Source organism: Equus przewalskii, chromosome 9 (assembly GCF_037783145.1).
Source record: "Equus przewalskii isolate Varuska chromosome 9, EquPr2, whole genome shotgun sequence".
NCBI lineage: Eukaryota > Metazoa > Chordata > Mammalia > Perissodactyla > Equidae > Equus > Equus przewalskii.
In genome coordinates this window covers 29,724,068-29,748,072 of record NC_091839.1, presented here as the reverse complement: position 1 = coordinate 29,748,072, position 24,005 = coordinate 29,724,068, and the positions used below count along the sequence as shown (strand labels likewise).

The window sequence follows — 24,005 nt, the reverse complement described above, 5'->3', positions numbered from 1 at the left end:
GTTACAGGGAGTGATCTCACTTTTTTCCCTCTGCGCACACTGACTGTTCCTGAAGGCGTGAGACTGCTGGGTCTGGCATATGGCTAGTTATCATATGATAATCACCTGGAGTAGTGGCGATGGCATTAAACACAGAGTGGGTGTTTAACTGAAGACTTTTAATGAATTACAGCCACATGAGAGCAGCACTTCTGTTGTAGTGAAAAGTTGGAAACAAACATATATGTTTAATAACAGGGCATTATTAATCAAGAAAAGGTGGAATATGAGTTGTTCTCGGTACATCCACATAATGACAATCTCTGCAGACATCAAATATGAAAGAGTAAATGGCTATTTAATAAAATATTAAATAAAAATAAATACATTATAAAAAATATCTACTTTAAGATTCTACTGAAAAAATTCGAAGACTATATTCCAAACATTAACAATGGTCATCTGTGTTTGGAAAGATAAATGTGTGATTTTAAACTTCTACAACAAGTATGCATCATATTTAATAAGAAAAAAAGTTGACGTTATTTTAAAATGACTTAATGGATTAGTTCACATGGCCAAATAAATAAGGAATATTCCATTTAAACTCAGAGTCTAATAAGCTATTCCCTGGAGGTCATAATGCCAACATTGTCTGTCTCTCTGTGTATGTTAGGAAGCTACTTTCGTCCCTAAAAGACTTCCGGGATTACCCTAGAGATCTGGTAGGGGTTGTCTTCTCTTGTCCCAAGTAAAACTATAATGTTTCTATATTTTTAAATAAAACAGTTCTTGGCTACCGTATGCATGGACATTTTGCTTTCCCCAAAATGCATTTGATTTGATTTTTTAAATTTGAAACAATCACAAACTTGCAGAAAGGTAGGAAGTATGGCACAAAGGCTTTTCCCTGAGCCCTTGGAGAGTTGGTTCCAATCTGATGTTCCTTCGTCCCCGGTTCTTTGGTGTGCATTTCCTGCAAACGAGGGTGTTCGCCGCCATAGCTAGGACACAAGCTTCAAGATTAGGAACTTTACATTCCTACATTACTATCATCTAATCCTCAGCAGCCGTCCAGATTTCCCAGCCATCCCAGCAACGCCCTGGGGCAAGACAATGTCCTGGGGCAAGAGAATTTATTTCCGAATCACATTGTGTTTAGTTGTGGCTCTTTCGTTTATTTAAGTCCGGAACATTCCTCTCGCCCTTCCTGGACACTGCTGAAGATTCCTGGACTCATGTGTTTGCAGCCTGTCGCATCATTTGCAGTCTGTCTGATGGCTCCTCATCATTAGACTTAGCTTATGTCCCTTTGGTAAGCATTTGTTTTTAATAACCGAAAATGTCTTCATAGAGACCAGAATTAAAATGTTATTTACACAGGAAGGCTGTAATCTAAAACTGGATTTCCATATGACTCCATCCTTTGTAACTGTAACATCATTTTTGATCTTAATCCAGCCTGCTTCGCTGCCTGATAGGAGGTCTCCCCAGTGACTGCCACGGTGCTCTAGCTCAGCGTTTCAACCTTAACACAACTGATGTTTGGTGCGGGATAATTATTTGTTGTGAGGGCCTGTCCTGCGCATTGTAGGAAGTTTATCCTTACGCACCCTTGGCCCCTACCCGCCAGATACCAGTAGTATCTCCCACTCCAAGCTGTGACAACCAAAAGTGTCTTTCAACATTGCCAAATATCCCCTGAGGGGCGGAATCACCCCTGGCTGAGAACTCCTGGTTTAGGTCGTCTCTCCCGCTGGTCTGAACTCTCTTGGTGTTCAAATCCTCATGAGACAGAAAAAGAATAGTTTAGGCAATTTCTTTTCTTTCAACTGAGTTCTATCTTCCTTTAAATATAACCAGAATATTCTGTCACATTCTAACAATGTTATTTTCTTTAATACTAAATCTGCTCAGTTCTGAAGTGTTTCTCAGTGGTCCCCTGGCAGGACATGAGACTTGTGTGGCTTAAGGTGCTATTTTACTAGCAGGCACCAGTCTTGGTGAGCACCTTGAAAACAAACCAACTAACTTCTTTGGTGATCGTATCTCTTTAAATGTTGTTCATCTTTCTAAGTCTATTAAAAAAAGACAAAGACAAAAACAGACACCTCACATTTTCCTCCGTAATAAATGGGACTTTCTGATTCCCTGTTCTCTTCATTCCTTAAGGGCACTTACTGTTTGGTCTATACATCTGGCAAGGAATTATTTTCCATTCAGCACTTGATTTTATGCCTTCTTGTTTGTTTGCTCATTTCACTTTGTTGTTTTGTACTCCTTTCTAACTGGGGCTCTTGAAGGGAGAGACGTACCTCTTCTGTGATCCCTACAACCTTGACATATGGCCGAACTCTGTACAATGGATGCTCAATAAATAGGGGATTCAATTCAACTGCTTATGCTGGAAGTGGCTAAAAACTGAGTATTTTCGAATATGACAGATTCCCACCAAGCTTACCTCTAGAAAGTGCAGAAAAGAAATTCACTAACATATACCAATTCTTCTAGCATTTTATATATTAGGCATTTGCCTTAATGTTGTCATGAAGCCAAAGGAAGTTCTACCCATTCTGTCAATAGAAAGGTAGGCTCATGGCATGTAGACGAGTGTCATATGGGCAATGCTCTGACTTGCACTGTCCTACGTTGAGGAGTGCTTTTTTCCTCTATAGTTTTTTCATTTTGTGAACAAAAATGTGGCCAAGTGCCCCTCAACAATTTCAGAATGAAGGGCTCCAGATATATGCTAACACTCCAAAGTTATCATAGCAATGAGCCAAATTTTTCTCTCGGTAAGTTTGATTAATTACAACATATTATGGTTTTTTCAAAAGCAGTTTTTACCTTTCATCAAGTTCAGGATACTCGTGTTTTATTTTTTGTTGACTGTAGAAATAATGAGACATTTCTACAAACTTTCACAAATATAGAGGTCATATAAGATTTAGTTGTTGTCATGGCCAGCTACTCAGAGGAGCACTAACGTATTTTTCCAAGAAAAAAATTTTATTTTGGGCTTAGTGAGAAAAAGACACTTTATTAAAACTAACTACAAACAGAGCAATTCTTCCAGTACCAAATTGGTAAACTTCTTAGTGGTGCCTGTAGTGTTTCAACAATAAATATTTTTTTGAGGTGAAAACCAAGATGTAAATGTAAAAATGTTTAATTATTCCAAATGTTCAGTAAATAAATCAAATGAAATTCTTCTTTAATAAGTAATGAAATTGTTACGAAAATGTCTTAAGAACACACTGTTGTTTTTAAAAAGATGAGACCAGCTCTGAGTGAGTACTGAATGAACTTAGAACAGCTATATTCTTCAAGATGGTATTTTTTTTACTTGCCCTGTAGCGTTGTGCGATCTTAAATACATACCACTATTGTTACAAATATAGTGACTGCAGAAGTATATCTCAGGCAGGCGTGGGGCTTGGGTCTGTTGGCCAGTGCTGTACCTGGAAAACTGACCTTCCATTCACCTCAACATACAGCAAGCTCAGAAACATGCCAGAATTGTCACCCATCATACCTGTACACAGGTAGGTACTAATGTAAGACTCCAAAACATAAAGATTGGAAGAAACAGCACGTTGCCAAATTCAGTCTTTAGGCTGGACTTTTACTTTTCTTTTCTCGACAACTGTTCCAATATTTCTCTACCTTTCTAATTTAAGTTTATACTTCTAAGAAAAGGAAGTGATGGCAAGAGGGTATAAAACACCTCTAAAAATGGCAAATGGAAGCGTTTTAAATGACCCCAGTAGAGCTGGGCACCTTTAGAGGGGCCGGGGAGCAGGCGTCGGCCGCAGTCGCTGGGATGGCTTCCGGTGCCCGGCAGTGCAAGCAGTCTTCAAGCTCTTCCTGTGTTCTTGACTTACCTAAAGGGAGTGAAAGGACCATAAATCCTTTGCTTGTCCTTATTGAGATCTTTCCAAAATTAAATCACTTTCACATCTGGAACCCCTTGTGGTGATTAAAATTTCTCTGAGAAGCTGTTGTATTAAGGCAGGAAAAGCACGTATGATTCAATTTCTACCTATATCATATTTGGCTTTTGTTTATTATAAATGGAAATGGCTTTCAAGAGAGGCTCCATTATTTTCATTTAAATGTAATATAATGAACTCAGTGCTTCCATTTTAATTTTAAAAATAAATGTTTTACTTATTCCTTTTCCATTACTGATAAAGAAGTTTCTTTTTCTTAAAATTCCATTGAATATTTCATCATTTTCTTTTGGATTTTGCTTTCATTGTTCATTTATTTGATACATATTTCTAAGGACCTGCAATGTCAGTGTTTCATAAATAGGCATGTTGTGGGTAGCAAAGCAAATTCAGAAATAATGCTTCCTTGGGGATCTGCTATAAAGTTAAGCAACAAGAACACATGATTTTTCTCAAGTTTCCTCAGTTTGAAAGCAGCCAGGCCTGATTTCGCATCCAGACCATGCTGACTGAAAAGGGCTGTGCTCTCCTGTGCTCACGGTCTCCCTTAGAGTGTAGAACTTAATTAGAAAGGCAGGAAAATATTGAAAAGAAAGGTAAAAATATGGCTAAGGGACCCTGAGATTTGGAAATGTGCTGTATCTTTCAATCTCTACGGGGCTTGAGATGGGGTTTTTGGAACAAGTAAGATTTATGACATACTTCATATTACGTCTCTCTAACCGATGTATGTGTCGTGAAGATAATTTGATGCTTTTAGTTCTTTAAATATTTCTTCTTAAATAAATCCATTCAGTCCATTAACCATAGTTAATGTTTTCCCACTGGTTTGTACATGTCATAGCTAAAGACCAATGTAGACTAATGGGGGAGGAGAAAGAAAAATTAGTACATTCATGAATTATTCTCTGTTCTCACTTTAGACAAGTTAATTTTCCTTAAATTATCAGGTTCTGTCTTAATCATAGGGCATTTGTGGTTATCAAGAAATAAACGTTTATGTGTTTGGCCTTCACGGTTTTATATTTCATACTAAAAGCCAAATTCAATTTGTCTTGTAACACCCTGTCACCCAACAGTCAATGTGAGAATCAAAATTCTAAAAAATGGATAATTCTTAAATTACAGAATTTTTCTCCCAATGGATGTTGAACTAAGACTTCAGAAAGACTATTCTGTTAATTTAACATTCAAATGTTATAATGTTAGAAATTAAAGAGTACTTATGTCACAGCATTCTCGGTGGGAAATTCAAACGTCATCCAAAAAACAGCCGCAAAAAATCCAGCCCCATCCAAGATTTCCTTCCATTTTTTAAGAACAGAGGATAAAGTATACGGTGTGACATGCATTGATTCTCTAGTGCTGTGAAGGAAAGGAAGAAACAGCCTAGATTTCATGAAGTCTGTTGTTTCATTGACTTCACTAGTTTAAAGTAATTTATCTTCCACATTTATAACACATATAAAAAATAATTTTTACGTTAAAGACAACTTAAAATTACCTTAGTAATAGCTTCTCCTTATTAAAAAATTAGAACTTAACAGATCAAACTAAAGTACCCTTTGATTATTCCTCTCTCCAATGTCCCCATCTTAGTTTTCTCTCTAGAAATAGTCATTATTAACAATGTAATGTATATGCTTCCAGACTTTTCTCCATGGGGATAGAAAAGATATTTATGTGTGTACATATTTTAACTTAAAGGAGGTATCCATTATTTCGCTTAACAATATGGCTCAGACAATTTTTCATGTCACTGCATATAGGTCCACTTCACGTAGAAAATTCCAGCATGGTCTTCCTAAGAAAGAGTGCACAATCAGTTGTTCAGCCGTTCCTGTTTTTATGAGTATTTGCTTGGAATTTTTCACTGTTACAAATAACATTGCAATGAAGATCCTTGTACTTGCATCTTTGGGTTTAAGTGTCTCTCTAGGGTAGAAATTAACCATAGAACTTTGGGGTGATGGCTTATGCAAAAGGACGTTTTAAGTGGCTGTGTGTGAACATACTCATTGAATTTGCATTTTCTCCATTAAAGTGAGGTTGAGCACCAGTTTCCTTATTTCTTGACCATTTTCCTTATTTCTTCTGTGAATTACCAGTGTATATCCTTGGCCCATTTTTCAATTAGATCTTTCTTTTCTCTTTCTTTAAATACTTTTTAAATTCTAATCCTTTGTTATTGTTTATGTTGCTTGTCTTAACTTTTAAAGTGCTTTGGTTATTCAAGTCTTTTAAATTTTGATGTAGTCAAATCCATTATATTTTCTTTTATGACTTTTGCTTTTTTGTGTATTATTTCAGATAGCTTTCCTGACTCTAGGGTTATATGTATTTGACTACATTTTCTTCTAATAATTTCTTATCATTTAAAAAATTTAAGTCTTGATTACAATCTTGTGAGTGGTATAAGATAAAGATCTAACAGTTTTTTTCAATGGTTAGCTAGTCTTCTCATTGATTTGAAATACTCTACCATTTTTTCTCAATGGTTTGAAATTCTGCTTTTATCATGTTTCATATATATGGGTGTGATATATATCACACGCATATACACAAAGCATATTTATCCTTTTAATAAAAATATTAGGTTGATTCTATGATTATTCCCTATTTTACAGACCAAGAAACTGAGGCACAGAAATATCAAGTAACTTGCCCAATGACACATAGTCAGGAAGTGGTGGAACAAGAAATCAAACCCAGGGGTCTGGATTTAGAGTGTGATCCTAACGACTACGCTCTATAAAATTCGTATTTGTATGCAGATCTGCTTGTCGACTTTGTTTCTTTAAACTACCTGTGTCTTCTTCTTTTTGTTTTTTAAAGATTGGCACCTGAGCTAACAACTGTTGCCAATCTTCTTTTTTTTTCTGCCTTTTCTCCCCAAATCCCTCAAGTACATAGTTGTATATTTTAGTTGTGGGTCCTTCTAGTTGTGGCATATGGGACGCCACCTCAACATGGCCTAATGAGCGGTGCCATGTCCGTGCCCAGGATCGGAACCGGCGAAACCCTAGGCCTCCAAAGGGGAGCATGCAAACTTAACCACTGGGCCACGGAGCCGGCCCCTACTTGTGTCTTCTTGCATTAATATCTCATAGTCCTAATTAACATAGAGTTATAATATGTTCAATATCTTTTAGGGCAGTTCCTTCTCTTTGTATTTCTTTTTTAAAAAACGACTTTAGTTACAATCGTTCATCCAATCATCCATGTAAATTTTAGAAATTCATAAAAATTGTATTTGTATTTTGAATACGATTGTATTGAAATTATATATTAATTTGAAAAAGAATTTAGATTTAAAAAATATTGAGGTTTTCATCTGTGCATGTGGTATATTTCTTCCCTTATTCAGGCCATCTTGTGTTTCCTTCAGTTAAATTTTGTAATTTTTTTCCATAGAAGCTTTCTTTATTTCTATTAATTTTATTCCTAAGGATTTTATAATTTAATTTCTGTTGCTATTGGAAGTATGATTTTTCCCCCAATTATATTTTAAAAACCAAAGATGCCAATGTATAAGAAAGTTGATTTTTATGTTGATTTTGCATCTTTCCATCTTACTGAACTCCCTGCTTAGTTATAGTAGTTTTTCATTTGATCATCTTTAATTTTCTAGGTAGATTATCATCTCCTCTGTAATTAATAGCAATTTATCTCTTACTTTCCAATATTCATGCCAATTAATATGGTTCCACTTGTTTAATTCCATTGGCTAGGACGTCCAGTCTAATAATGAATAGTAGCAGTGACATTCCTGTCTTGTTCCTGGTATTTTTTTTCTTCTTCTTCTCCCCAAAGCCCCCCAGTACATAGTTGTATATTTTAGTTGTGGGCCCTTCTAGTTGTGGCATGTTGGATGCCGCCTCAGCATGGCCTGATGAGTGGAGCCATGTCCGCGCCCAGGATCCGAACTGGCAAAACCCTAGGCCACTGAAGGGGAGCGCGCAAACTTAACCACTCAGCCACAGGGCTGACCCCTGTTCCTGGTCTCAAAGACAATGTTTCTAATAAGTATCATGTTCGCTGCATTTTGGGGGTAGATACCTTTTATCAAATTATGGAAGTTTTTTTATTCTTAGCTTTCACACATACACACAACCATATAAATATTTCCACAGTTGACTCTTTGGGGCATCATTGAAATGATTTTTTTTCTAAATCATATGACTTAAGTTAGTGAATTACATTGGTTGGTCACTATTAGAAAAATCTATCTTTGCATTCCTGGAATAAACTTTGCCTGATTATAATGCATTATTCTTTTAATAGATTGGTGAATTTACATTTTTAGTATTTTATTGAGCATTTTTGCATCCATGTTTGTGAGATTGGCTTATTGTTTACTTTCTCTATGCAGTCTTGTTTTGAATTTTTAGAAAGCTTATGACATATTCTTAAATGGCTCAGTAGCTTCTCACATTTATCTGTTTTTGTTTGTTTAAAATATGAATCTATTTTTTAAAGGGTTGGTAAGGTTGCCTACAACAAAAGGGTGTAGGGTTGTGTATACAATTTTATGGGCCTGGTAATTTTGGTGGGGGGGTTATATATTTGAGTACTGTTTCAAATTTTTTCTGCCTTTGTTGGATTGATTTAATTTTCTTCTACATTTTTTTCTGATGATGTAAAAATTATAAATAGTTTACTATGCAATTTTTGACACATGAAAGTAAGTATATTTTTTGTTAATATCCAGAGTCAGTCAGTGTCTCTATATTCATTGAACAAAACACAATCTCTGTGCTTCAATTTGACTTGAAGCATTCTCTTTCATTACCGTTCCCTCCCTTGTTGACATTATTTGAACTTTTACTTCTATGTTGTTATTTTTAAAATTATTATCATTGTTGTTTTAAAAAAATCAACACCTAACTAGGATTAGTAATGTAATTTAATAGATTTCTTTGTTCACCGTTGCTTCCATATTATTATAGTTATTTTATTTTGAATGGCATAATTATTTCAGAGTTACTGCAGATAGCAGACTTACTGGTTTCTTCGTGTTTCAGCATCATACTTGAATGATAGCTTGGTTGAGTGTGAAATTGAGAGTGTAGCATTTTTTCCTTGCTCCTTTTATTTCATTCACATGTTGTTGAGGAAATTCTCTGTAGACCATTGCTTTTCTTTCCCAAAGATTTTAGGATGTTTTTCCTTTATTCTTGGTCTTCTGAAATGTTAATATAATATCTAGATATGGATTTCAAAAATTTATCTTACCAGCACTTGGTTAGTACTTAAATTGTAACTAATGTATATATTACCTTCCTTCATTACGCCTGATGTCTCTTTTAATAACTCCAGTTAGATGGGTAATTGATGTCCGGGTCTATTTTACATGCTTCCTAACTTTTATTTTCTACTTTGTCACTTTTATTGCATTTTGGAAGAATTGTTTGGGCTCAATATTCCAGTTCAGCAATTTGTCCATTCTGTTATTTGAACCACTTATTGAGTATTCTACTTCAATGATCAAAATTCTAATATTCACACTTTCTAACTGATCATTTTCTATGGATTTAATATACTCTCAAATATCTCTATGGATATGAATTATACTTATTCTAAAGTCCTATTCTGACTTCATTAATTTGGGTTCCCAGGTGTGAGTTCTTGACTCTTTTGAAACAAAGAGCTCTGTGTTATCTCTTTTTGATTGTATTGGCCTTCTTTCAATGCTTAGTGATTCCTGAGTGTGTTCTTGTAGCTGAGGCTCCTTGTTAGGCTGTCTGTTCTCTGTGTTCCTGCAGCTGCTTAGAGATGGGGCAGGATTTGCTGCTGGAACTTGTATTTCAGTTGGTTTTCAGGAGCATGTGGGAGGGATGGGGCTGCCACTGGGCAGGGTGCCTCAGAGGATAACTTCTGGTGGGTAAGGGGATGTCTCATTTTCCTTGGGTATCTCCAGCCATCCAGGGCATTCAAGATGCTTTGTTTCTTTGACCTAAGCTCCCATACCCATTGTTTCCAGCTGGAGGCATCAACTCCTGTTGCTGCTCTTTGGCTCAAAGTGTGGCTTAGGTTGGTAGCGGGATGTGCACAGTTCCTGCTGCTGTCCTCTGAGAGTCACACTGTTGTCCCCAGCTTCCCTCTTGTCTTTGGTATCCATTCCTAACATTTTTGGCAGCATTCTCCTATTCTTGTTTTGAGCTGTGGTTTTAAATCTTCATTCTAATCCCGTCTGCTTTCTGTCTTCCATTGTTTTCTCCAGATTTATGGTCCTCCAAAGGTTGATATTGTTTTCCAGTTACACAAATTTAAAAAAATCCTTTAAAAAATGTTAAGGGTTTGCAGTGGGAAAAGGAAGGTACAATTGATTTCTACTCTACCACCTTGAAATGGAAACCAGAGTGTAATCTTCAAAACCTTGGGAGGATCTTTTAAAAGTGAGTTTAACAGAACAGTTTTCAGGGCTGCTATTTATAGTTGTGTATATTGTTCACTGTATAAAGGCACCAGCTGAGGAGGTAGGTGAGAGCTGAAATTGAGCTCACTGTTTTTCACTACTCTGTGTATCTTGGCAGAGGAAAGTTTCAGCTGGGTGAGAGGTGCCCTTTTTCCCAATTTACATGATGGTGTCCTATGGGTCAGCAGTGGCTCCGGTCATTTGAGCTTTCAATTACATTATGTATGGTGATGGTTCCATGAGTGTATACTGACGTCAATCCTCATCAAATTATTCACTTGAAATATGCAAAGTTTGTTATACATCAATAAAACTAAAATAAAGTTTAAAAAGTAAGAGAAATTACCTTCTGCAAGTGAAGTAGGTTAAATGTGTTATTGGATTTAGAAGATAAATTCTGAAGGTTTCATATTTTATAAATTGGTTGATATAATATAAATGCTTTACCTTAGCTGACAAAATAGCAGTAATTGTGAAAGAAGACATATTCATGAACCACAGAAAGGATAGTTAAGGAGAGGTGGTAACTAGCTGTTAATCATCTTTTATGAGGAAAAAAAGTAATATAGTGAACAACTTGCCTTGAGTATCATAGAGAAAGTCCTAGGTAGAGGCAGAGGGTCGAACTAGACCTATGCTGTCTGATAGAGTACCCACGGGCCACATGTGGCTATTTACATTTAAATTAATTAACATAAAATGAAATAAAAATTCAGCTATTCAGTTATGCTAGTTGTATTTCAAGGGCTCAATACTCGATTTGACTAGTGGCTTACATACCAGATGGGACAGATATAGACTGTTTTGCCCAAGGTGGAAAGCTTTGTTGGACAGATATAGACCGTTTCAGCCATGGCGGAAGCTCTACTGGACAGTATTGACCTAGATAATCTCTTAATTTAGGTCCTTTCCATGCCAATAGTTTCATCTATCGAATGTGCTCCCAGATTTTAATTGTCAGCTTATCAGATGGGAAAATGGAGTATGGATACAAATTGAGTACAGAATAGGTACTTAGTAACTGATAAATCTGTTGTATGAATGGATGCATGTATGAAGACCAGCAGTGAATTCCCCCTATTTGATAAAGTACTGCATTCATTCATCCATTCGTTAATTCAGGAAATATTTATCAAGTGCCTACTTGTGCAAGGTACTGCTTCATGTACTTGGGGTAGATGAGTAAACTAAACAGACAAAGATCACTTCCCCTGTGGATCTTATCTACCAGAGGTGGGGGGATATTATAAATAATAAGCATAATTTCTATGAGGATTATAATTTTAAAAATAGAATGGTCAGGGCACACTCACTGAGAAGGTGACATTTAAGTAAAGACTTGAAAGAGGTGGAGAGGAACCCATGTGAATATCTGGGCAAAGAGCATTCCAGGCAGAGAGCCTGGGCACAGGCAGAGCCAGGACACAGGCCTGAGTCAGGGGCAGGAGTGTCATGTTGGAAGAGTAGCAAGATGTGTGGCTGGAGTGGAACAAGCAAGGAGGGTAGTTCGAGAAGAGGTCTGAGAGGTAACAGATGGATAGATTAAGTAGGATCTTGTAGGCCATTGTAAGAATTTTGACTTTTACTCCAAGAGAGTTTGGAGCAGAGAAGGAACACGATCTGACTTAAGCTTTAAAAGGCTCAGTCTAGCTTCTGTGTTAAGAAGACATTGTAGGGAGACAAAGACGGAAGCAAGAAGACCACTTGGAGCTGTTGCAATATCTGGGTGGAAGGTGATGGTGGCTAGGTCTATGGTGGTAGTGGTGAGAAGTGGTCAGATACTGATATATCTTGTAAGTGCAACCAGAAGATTTCTGGATGGGTTGGATGTGGATGGTGGAGAAAGAGTAATCAGGTGTAACTCCAAAGCTTTTAGCTTAGCAACTAGAAGAATGGAGCTGCTGTTAACAGAGATAAGGAAGGTTGAGGAGGAGCAGTTAAAGGGAAAGACCAGGGGGGCCGGCCCGGTGGTGCAGTGCTTAAGTTCACACGTTCTGCTTCTCGGCGGCCCAGGGTTCGCCAGTTCAGATCCCAGGTGCGGACATGGCACTGCTTGTCAAAAGCCATGCTGTGGCAGGCGTCCCACATATAAAGTAGAGGAAGATGGGCATGGATGTTAGCTCAGGGCCAGTTTTCCTCAGCAAAAAGAGGAGGATTGGCAGTAGTTAGCTCACGGCTCATCTTCCTCAAAAAATAAAAAAAAAAAAGATTAAAAAATAAGAAAGAGAAGGGAAAGACCAGGAATTGGGTTTTGGACTTGTTGAATTTAGGATGTCTGTTAAAGAAGTCGAGTAGGCTGCTAGATATGCAAGTACAGATTTGGGAGAACTATTTGGGATGGAAATAGTGCTATTGATAGGTAAGCAAATATATTCTCTGTTAATGAACTGCAAGTTTTTGTACATCAGAAAGTGTGAATTGGCTGGCAAGTGAGATGGGATAAAAATGTCATCATTTTGTTCTTAACATGAGCTTTGAGAAGACCTGTCCCTAAATTTTGCTTTGCAAACATTCACAAAATGTTCAGGCCTTAAATTTTGGCTTTAAAAAAGGAAATGATTTCCTGCAGACATGGATGTTTAGTGTGCAAGGGTTTTCTGTGATTTTTGCAGAAAAGACTTTAGCATATTTTGTTAATATCAATGCCATGTTAGGACTTATGCTGGTATTTTTTTCACTCCCAGCCTCATAATATTTTTAGCAGTCAAACCCAAATTCCTGTACTTTAAATAAATTTATCACTGTAGCAAAAAAATTTCTTTTTAAGTCACAGAAAAGAAAATCTTGCTGTTAATTTAAAACAAGGAAATAATTAAACATAAGTATTAGAGCATCAGGCCTGGGTTCCGTAAAAACAAGTTAATCAGAGAGCAGGTGTCAAGATGGTGGCATAGGCTGACTCTGAACTCACTTCCTCCCATGAACACAACTAAGTTACATCTATTTTTGGAAAAATTACCCCTGAGAGAGAACTGAAAACTGTATAAAAAAGAACCCCTGCAACAAGGGACAGTCGTGACTGAGGCAAAAATTCCTGTCTGGAGAGAGAAAAGCCCCTTTGCAAGCTGCAGAGCTTCATGGCTGGCCAGCCAGGAGCAACCGTAAGGTATGCAGCCTTCCCTGGAGGAGTGGTCTTGAGCTGGGGAGTATTGCCGCTATAAAAATCCTTTGGACTCAGCACAGCTGAGATGAGTCTCGTAATATCTGGCTTTGCTGGCTATTAAATACAATGGGGATTACCTCTAGAAAACCTATTGGACATAAGCGAAAAAAGCCAGCTCTTAAAGGGCCTGTGCACAAATTCACCCATTTTGGGAAGAAACATAAAAACACCAGAGGGAAGGTGCACATTCCTTTGGTGAAAAGAGATTCATCTGATAGGCTATCAGTGCAACTTGGTGAGAGGTGAGACCTCTCCAGGGACTGAGACATTGGCAGCAGCCATTACTATGACCTAGTACAGGCGTGCTGACACAGACACTGGCAGAGGCCATTGGAGTTCTCCCCATAGCCTGTTAGCCCAGGGTCTGCCCCACCCACTAGCATATGGATTTAGTCCAGTTCAGCCAGGGCAGGCAGCCCACCTAGGGACTAGCCCCACCCAACAAGCCCACAGACAACATTTTGGCCTGAATAAACTAGGTTCCTGGATCCTTTGCAGGTACGTGAGTGGGTCCAACTCTGTGGTGTAAGGTATGCTTGAGGAGTGGGCAGAGAGTGTGGGTGTTGATGGAACCTGTGAGGGCCTCTGAAGTGGGGCAACTGGGTCTACTCCAGGGGGTCAGGAAGTGTGCATGGTCCAGGACTGTGTTGACAGTGGATGTGGCCCTGTGGGCCATGAGGTTATCAGTGGCAGAAGACCTGTGCTTCTCAAACAGCTACAGAGGGGATTGGCCCTGCCTTCAAAAGCCTGAGACAAATTGGGTACTCTCTTGCCTGGGGCCAGCCCCACTCAGCTGCAATCCTGAGGGAGCTGACAACAGCCTTGCAGGCCTGAGGCCTACAGCAATTGTAAGCCCCTGAGCCTCGTAGCCAGCCACACTGGGGGGCCTATTCACTTAACAGAAAAACTGCAACAGGAGTGTTCTATTAGACCTTGTAGGCAACTGTGCTGGGGCTCCCTAAACCTGACAAACTGACTGAAGGATCCATAGCAGCCACACACAGCTAAGCATTATAGCCAGATGGCCAGGGAGACAGCCTAGACTCCCTGGGCACCTGCAGCAAGAACAACCCTGCCACCACAACAGGACACACGTAGCCCACACAGGAGTCACATCTGGAACATGTGAACTGGTGTCAAGAGGGAAGCACACTGCTGGGCATCAAAAGATGTCTCCTACATAAGGCCATCTCTCCAAGATCAGGAGATGTAGCTGACCCACTTAACACCTAGATATAAGCACAGAGAAAGAGGAAAAATGAGGAGGTAAAGGAATATGTTCCAAGCAAGGGAACAGGACAAACAGTAAAAGAACTAAATGAAACAGAAATAAACAATCTACCTGACAAAAAGTTCAAGCAAAAAGTCATAAAGATGCTCACTGATTTTGGGAGAAGAATGGATGAACACAGTGAGAACATTAACAAAGAATTGGAAAACATAAAAAAAAAACACTCAGAAATGAAGAATACAATACTGGAAATGAAAAATTCACTAGAGGGACTCAATAGCAAAGTCTATGCTACAGAAGAATGGATCAGAAAGCTGGACGAAAGACTAGAGGAAATCACCTAAGCTGAACAGATAAAAGAAAAAACAATTAAATGGAATGAGGACAGCCTAAGTGAACTCTGGGACAACATCAAGTGCACTAACTTCGTATTATAGGTGTCCCAGAGGAGAAAAGGGAGAGACAAAGGGGCAGAGAATCTATTTGATGAAATAATACCTGAAAACTTTCCTAACCCAAGGAAGGAAACAGACATCCAAGTACAGAAAGCACAGAGAGAACCAAACAAGATAAACCCAAAGAGGCCCACACCAAGACACATTATAATTAAAATGTCCAAAATTTTGGGCTGGCCCTGTGGCTGAGTGGTTAAGTTCATGCGCTTTGCTTCGGCGGCCCAGGGTTTCATCAGTTTGGATCCTGCGCATGGACATGGCACTGCTCATTAGGCCATGTTGAGGCAGCGTCCCACATACCACAACTAGAAGGACCCACAACTAAAATAATATACAACTATGTACTTGGGGGATTTGGGGAGAAAAAGCAGCAGAAAAAAAAAGATTGGCAACAGTTGTTAGCTCAGGTGCCAATCTAAAAAAAAAATGTCCAAAATTAAAGGTAAAGAGAGAATCCTAAAAGCCACAAGAGAAAGGCAACAAGTAACATAGAAAGGAAACCCCATAAGGCTATCAGCTGACTTCTCAGCAGAAACCTCACAGGATAGAAGGGAGTGGCACCAGATATTTAAAGTGCTGGAAGGAAAAAACCTACAGCCAAAAATACTCTACCCAGCAAGGTTATCATTCAGAATGGAAGGAAAGATAGAGAGTTTCTCAGACAAGCAAAAATTAAAGGAGTTTATCACCAAGAAACCAGTTTTACAGGAAATGCCAAAGGGACTTATTCAAGCGGGAAAGAGAAGACCACAAATAGGAATAAGAAAATTATTTTTTAAAAAAGCAATAAAATCACTGGTAAAAGGAAAAATACAGTAAAGGTAGCAGATCAATGATTTATGAAGATAATATGAAGGTCAAAAACCAAAAGTACTAAAATTACCTATTTGAATGATAAAAGGGTAGTGGATACACGCACAAAAAATAAGAGGTTGGGTATGATATCAAAAACAAAATGTGGGAGGAGAGGAAGAAAAGAGTAGAGAGAGTAGAGCTTTTAGAAAGAGATCAAACTAAAGAGACCAACAACTCAATATAGATTGCTATATAGATGTAGATTATCATATATGAACTTCATGGTAATCACAAAGCAGAAACCCATAATAAATAAACAAATAATTAAGAGAAAGGAACAGAAACATAATACAAAAGAAAGCTATCAAATCACAAGGGAAGAGAGCAAGAGAAGAAGAAAGGAACAGAGAAGAACTACTAAAATGTCCAGAAAAAATGTAACAAAATGGGAATAAGTACATATGTATCAATAGCTAATTTAAATGTCAATGGACTAAATGCTCCAATGAAAAGGCATAGGGTGGCCAATTGGATAAAAAAAACAAGGCCCATATATATGCTGCATGCAAGAGACACACATCAGACCTAAAGACACTCACAAATTGAAAGTGAAGGGATAGAAAAAGATACTCCATGCAAATGGCAAGGAAAAGAAAGCTAGGGTAGCAACACATATTAGACAAAATAGACTTTAAAAGAAAAACTTCAATAAGAGGCAAAGAAGGGCACAACATAATAATAAAGGGGAACAATCCAGCATGAGGATATAATACTTGTAAATATCTATGCACCCAACATAGGAGCACCAAAATATATAAAGCAATTATTAACAGACATGAAAGGAGAAATAGACAGTAACACAATAATAGTAGGGGACTTTAATACTCCTCTTACACCAATGGATAGATCTCCAAACAGAAGATCAATAAGGAAACATTGGCCTTAAATGACACATTAGACCAGATTGACTTAGTAGATATATAAGGAATATTCCATCCAAAAACCACAGAAGACACATTCTTTTCAAATGCACATGGAACATTCTCCAGGATTGATCACATAGGAGGCCACAAAACAAGTCTCAATAAATTTCCAAAGATTGAAATAATACCAAGCATCTTTTCTGACCACAAAGGTATGAAACTAGAAATCAACTACAGGGAGAAAACCAGAAAAGCCACAAAAATGTGGAGATTAAACAAAACGCTACTGAACAATGATTGAGTCAATGAAGAAATCAAAGGAGAAATAAAAAAATACCTAGAGACAAATGAAATTAAAATATGGCATGCCAAAATCTATGGGATACAGCAAAAGCAGTTCTAAGAGGGAAGTTTATAGCAATGTGGGCCTACCTCAACAAACAAGAAAAATCCCAAATAAACAATCTAACAGTGTACCTAAAGGAACTGGAAAAAGAAGATCAAACAAAGCCCAAAATCAGTAGAAGGAAGGAAATAATAAAAATCAGAGCAGAAATAAATGAAATAGAGACTAAAAAAAAAAAAAAAATCAATGAAACCAAGAGCTCGTTCTTTGAAAAGATAAACAAAATTCCAAAACCTTTAGCTAGACTCACCAAGAAAAAAGAAAGAAGGCTAAAATAAATAAAATCAGAAATGAAAGAGGAGAAATTATAACAGACACCTCAGAAATACAAAAGATTATAAGAGAATTCTATGAAAAGCTATATGCCACAAATTGGATAATCTAGAAGAAATGGATAAATTCTTAGACTCATGCAACCTTTCAAAACAGGATCAAGAAGAAATAGAGAATCTGAACAGATCAATCACCAGAAAGGAGATCAAAACAGTAATCAAAAACTTCCCAAAAAATAAAAGTTCAAGACCAGACAGCTTCTCTGGTGAATTCTAATAACATTCTAAGAAGACTTAATACCTATCCTCCTCAAACTCTTCCAAAAAATAGAAGAGGAGGGGAAGCTTCCTAACTCATTCTACGAAGCCAACATTATCCTGATACCAAAACCAGACAAGGACAAGACAAAAAAAGAAAATTACAGGCCAATATCACTGATGAACAGAGATTCAAAAATCCTCAAACAAAATACTAGCAATTCAAATACAACAATACATTAAAAAGATCATACACCACGATCAAGCAGGATTTATTCCAGGGACACAAGGATGGTTCAACATCTGCAAATCAATCAACATGATACACCACATTAACAAAATGAAGAATAAAAATCACATGATCATCTCCACAGATGCAGAGAAAGCATTTGACAAGATACAGCATTCACTTATGAAAAAAACTCTGAATAAAATGGTTATAGAAGGAAAGTAGGTCAACAAAATGAAGGCTATAAATGACAAACCCATTGCTAATATCATTCTCAATGGAGAAAAACTGAAAGCTATCCCTCTAAGAACAGGAACCAGACAAGGACACCCATTTTCCCCATTCTTATTTAACATCGTATTGGAAGTTAGCCAGAGCAATCAGGGAAGAAAAAGAAATAAAAAGGATCCAAATTGGAAAGGAAGAAGTGAAACTGTCACTATTTATGGACGACATGATTGTGTATATAGAAAACCCTAAAGAATCCACTAAAAAACTTTTAGAAATCATAAATGAATACGGTAAAGTTGCAGGATACAAAATCAACATATAAAAATCAATTGCATTTCTATACACTAACAACAAAGTAGCAGAAAGAGAAATTAAGAATATAATCCCATTTACAAGTGCAACAGAAAGAATAAAATATCTAGAAATAAACTTAACTGAAGAGGTGAAAGTTCTGTACATGGAAAGCTATAAAACATTGTTGAAAGAAATTAAAGAGGACACAAAGAAATGGAAAGATATTCCATGCTCTTGGATTGGAAGAATTAACATAGTTAAAATGTCCATATCTCCTAAAGCAATCTACAGATTCAATGCAAATTTCCAACAACAATTTTCACAGAAATAGAACAAAGAATACTAAAATTTGCATGGAAAAGCAAAAGATCCTGAATAGCCAAAGGAATCCTGAGAAAAAAGAACAAAGCTGGAGATATCACACTCCCTGATTTCAAAATATACTACAAAGCCATAGTAACCAAAACAGCATGGTGCTGGCACAAAACCAGACACACAGATCAATGGAACAGAATTGAGAGCCCAGAAGTAAACCCACACATTTATGGACAGCTAATATTCGACAAGGGAGCCAAGAACACACAATGGAGAGAGGAAAGTCTCTTCAATAAATGGCTGGGAAAACTGGACAGGAACATGCAAAAGAATGCAAAAGAATGAAAGTAGACAACTATCTTACACCACACACAAAAATTAACTCAAAATGGGTTAAAGACTTGAATGTAAGACTTGAAACCATTAAACTTCCTTTTTTTCTTTTTTTAGACTTTTTTTATTTTTCCTTTTTCTCCCCAAAGCTCCCTGCTACATAGTTGTGTATTTTTAGTTGTGAGTCCTTCTAGTTGTGGCATGTGGGATGCTACCTCAGTGTAGCTTGATGAGCAGTGCCATGTCCGCGCCCAGGATTAGAACATATGAAACCCTGGGCCGCCGAAACGGGGCATGCAAACTTAACCACTTGGCCCCGGGTCCGGCCCCAGAAATCATTAAACTTCTAGAAGAAAACACAGGCAGTATGCTCTTTGACATGGATCTTAGCAGCATATTTTCAAGTACCATGTCTGAGCCAGCAAGGGAAACAATAGAAAAAATAAACAAATGGGACTACATCAAACTAAAAAGCTTCTGCACAGCAAAGGAAACTCTTGACAAGTGAAAACACAACCTAACAACTGGGAGAAGATATTTGCCAACTGTATATCTGATAAGGGGTTAATATCCCAAATATATAAAGAATTCATATATCTCAACAACAAAAAAACCAATAACCCAATTAAAAAGTGGAGGAAAGATCTGAACAGACATGTTTTACAAAGAAGATATACAGATGGCCAACAGGCACAGGAAAAGATGTTCAATGTCACTAACTATCAGGGAAATGCTAATCAAAACTACAATGAGATATCACCTCACTCCCATCAGAATGGCTATAATTAACAAGACAGGAAACAACGTGTTGGAGAGGATGTGGAGGGAAGGGAACCTTCATACACTGCTGGTGGGAGTGCAAACTGGTGCAACCACTATGGAAAGCAGTACGGAGATTCCTCAGAAAATTAAAAATAGATCTATGATATGATCCAGCTATTCCACTCTTGGGTATTTATCCAGAGAACGTGAATTCACAATAGCCAAGACTTGGAAGCAACCTAGGTGCCCACCAAGGGACGAATGGATAAAGAAGATGTGGTATATGTACACAAGGGAATACTACTCAGGCACAAGAGATGATGAAATCTGGCCATTTGTGACAACATGGATGGTCCTTGAGGGCATTATGCTGAGTGAAATAAGTCAGAGGCAGAAAGTTAAATACCATATACAATCACTTATAAATAGAAGATAAAAACAACGACAAACAAACACAAAGAAACAGAGATTGGTTTGGTGGTTACCAGAGGGGAAGCGGGGTTGGGGAAGGCAAAAGGGGTGATTAGGCACACGTGTGGTGATGGATTGCAATTTGTCTTTGGGTGGTGAATATGTTGTAATCTATACAGAAATCAAAATATATAATGATGTGTACCTGAAATTTATATAATGTGATAAATCACTGTTAGTGCCATAAAAAAGAATAGAAAATAAAAGCAAAACCAAGTTAAAAATTGTGAGCTCTATAATCTTTAAAGGATGACATCAGGGGTCTGATTCTTGTATTCTTAAGGGCAGACATGGAACACTCCAACATTCTGTGCCAGAATGACCTCTGTGAAGCGTAATATTTCCTTTTAAATATTTAGACATCATGATAGTTTTCTGTGGTTTCAATTCATAAAACAAGGATTTTTAAAAAAAGCCACAGAAGCAGAGCAATGTTTTCAGCTGCCCCTTCCTTTCGCTACCTTGCTTTTAACCCCTGTTAAATAATTAGTCCCAGACCTTATGTGAACAACTCAATTAGCACCTTCTTTCAGAAATATGACCACTGTGTAAACATCTCTGGATGAGCATATACAGCAATATGGAAAAAGTTCACCAACTCTGAGTTAAGGTCAAGAAATCTAAAGGAATTAGCATGAATAAACAAAGATAAGAAACGCTAGATAGCTTACTCCAGGTTTAACTATGTTGCTTCCACAATACTTTTGCTGATATTTCTCCTTTGTCGAGACTCATCTTTGGCTGTTTGCCATGTCAGATATATTCTCGTGGCCCACATGTGCAAAGATCCTTGTTTTGTGATACCCAGAAAACTGTTTAAGTTTTGGAAGTTTCAGGAGAATCATGGAGTTAACACAGGGAACTCTAGTTCAGTGTGTTTGTTTTCAGCTGATTTGCTTTCTTAATTGAGTAATCCAAAACTAAATTATTTATGTAAAAAAGAAGATATTTAGCTATGTTTACACTTGAGCACAATTAGCTAGTTCATTTTCTTTCTCTTCAGGCCACCTCTCACTCCCCCTCCAACACACACACATACTGTAACCAGTTAGGTTATAATAGAACAAGATAATGTAATTATTAGTCACTTATTCTGCATCATGGATGCGAAGTGCCAAGAAGTGGTTACCTTGACTCAATGAAATTTCCTCTTTCCATGAGATTGTAACTTAGGGAAAGGAGGTATGGAGCATGCAGAGGGCACAGCAGTGAGCCTGAACTGTGCACTGAGAGTAACAATTCTAAGCCATGCACGTGCCCCAGGACGCTGTAGTAAATGCAGACACTTCAGCCTTAAGGCCCTGTGCTCACAGGTGTGTCCTTTCCTCATCAATCTCATTTGTTTACTCCCTATCAAGAGCCAAATGTTTCAACTTGACGTTTCTCACATACCACGTGCTCATTTTTTCATTCTGTTGCCACTGCGAAGCTCTCATCTACAGACGAAGTCACGTGACAATGAAAAACAAATAAATGTCTAAGTAGCCACTGTCTTTAACCCTTGCCCCCAACCCCCTGGGCCCTACTATTCCCGCCTAAATGGCTCTTGGGCCACTGTGGTCCTGATGGAGGTGGTGACGAGGAGATGCTAGAAAGCGCCTAGAAAGCTGGAATGAGTAAAGTGATGGTGGCAGTATGTATGGAACTGACCCATGTCTAGACTGCAGAGAGCCCTGGGATGACAGGAGAGTGGAAACAGCCTGAGTAAGTGGCTTGGCTTGAGTTTGAGAGAGAAGTTTCTAGAGTTTAGTGTGAGGGAGGAAGGAGATTTCTTTGGAGCAGTGTTGTGCATAGCTAGCTACGTCTACATCTATCTGTCGATATGTGTATAGACGTATGTACACGCATGTCGTGTACGTACGTAAGTCTTAATCAATAAAGACCTAATCTTATTTTCAATTATTTTTGATATCAACAGGATTTATATTAAGTTGGTACACGTCAGCATGGGCAAACTGATTGTTGACAGCTATTATCTGTTCTGACTGAGCCAGTTGCTTCCGTTTGGCTGGTGACCCCACATTTGCAGCTGTGTAGACCCACCCATGGGATTTTCTGGGCCTCTCACAGTTCAGAAACCAAACGGATCAAACTTAGTGCTGCAGGGGGCCTCAGAACCTCACATCAGCACTACAACTGGCATCGTTCTGCTCAGTGGTTCAACATTCAAAGAATCACCTCTGACCCTCAGAAAGGGCAGGTTCATAGGGTCTTCACAGTTGGTAGAGGGAGAAAGAGAAGCGATAGGTAGCGTTGTATCAAATCTGGGGCATCAACAAAGAGACTGAAGGTGTGGGCAGAGGAGTCAAGACGCACTGCCGGGAAAGGGCACTGCTAACCACTCGCCTATGTCCCGATTGCGTCTGGGCTGGCCATGCATTTGCACAAGCCCTATCCTCACTTGAAAGTTTCGTAGGTGCCTTTGAGAAAGTTCTTGTAGCTGCCGTCTGTTGCCTCACCTGATCACTCATACCCTGTGCTCTCCTCCCCTGAGCACGTGTGTCAGATGCAAACACTTGACACTTGTTAAAGTGGTCTTAGTAAGAATTCTTGAGTGTTCGTTTTCCAGTGTGTGTGACCAGCCACCCTAGTGTATAGAATGTGGACACTGCCTAATTTAACACCCTTATTTTGAAAATCAGAGAATAAAAGTTGTCGAGAGAAATTATATAATTACCTATGTCCCTCTGATCCGGGATCAAATTCTAGTCCAGGGATGATCCTCCCACTACAGCGTCTGTCTCAAACTGCACGTTTCCTGAGGGAAATTATCACAACCAGCGCGAACTTCTCACTTGGTTCTGTGCTTTGAGAACAATACACTGACTTTATCTCTTTGTTCTATGAAGGCTTGGGTGAATATTCATAATATGTCGAGTAGAAAAACCATATGATCCCATTAAAAATATATATGTAAACATAATTTTAAGCAAAGGAAAAATTCTATGTTCAAGTCAGTAAATACTCTTCTACAGTGTCAGGAGAGGCAGTAAAAGAATGGACTCTGGAACCCCATGGCCTGGGCTGAAATTCTAGCAGAGCAGTGTTGCACAAGTTGCTTAGCATCTCTGTGCCTCTGATTCCTCATCTGTGTAATGGGAACGATAACGCTACCACTTCATAAGGTAGTTCTAATGATTGCACAAGATGATTTGTCTTAGAGCAATGCCTAGCACACAGCAGGGCTGCATGCGTTAGCTATTGTTATTATTATAATGTTTTGTGGCTGAGGTTCTCTATAGCCCAGATTTAAAGAGTAAGAGAAAGTTGATTTAGATTTGATGGGATAACTGTAACAAAGTTAAAACTCAGAAAGGGAGGTTCTTCAGGGGTTATTACAAGTAACCTACATGCGCTATGTACCCAACATCTTGGTCACAGAAAAATTTGAAAGTACTAAATATTTTTTCATAGATCAGCTTGTTTGGACCAGTTCTATATTTATCAGCATGTGTTATCTCTCTTATAAACAAATCCTGTCCACCAAAGCCGGAAAGAAAAAAAAAGCTAGCAAGCA

General features: G+C 38.1%; 1 protein-coding gene and 1 long non-coding RNA gene across 9 annotated transcripts in view; one reads left to right on the top strand and one right to left on the bottom strand.

Moving 5' to 3' along the window:
* FILIP1 (filamin A interacting protein 1) overlaps nucleotides 1–24,005 on the top strand; it is a 221,663-nt gene that overhangs the window by 45,537 nt on the left and 152,121 nt on the right. The gene's annotated exons all lie outside the window — the stretch shown is intronic.
* The window catches only part of LOC139073607 (uncharacterized), a 37,682-nt gene continuing 17,260 nt past the window's right edge, over nucleotides 3,584–24,005 (bottom strand). The window contains exon 3 of the long non-coding RNA XR_011522513.1: nucleotides 3,584–3,863. This is a non-coding gene — a long non-coding RNA (uncharacterized lncRNA). The remainder of the gene's footprint in view (nucleotides 3,864–24,005) is intronic.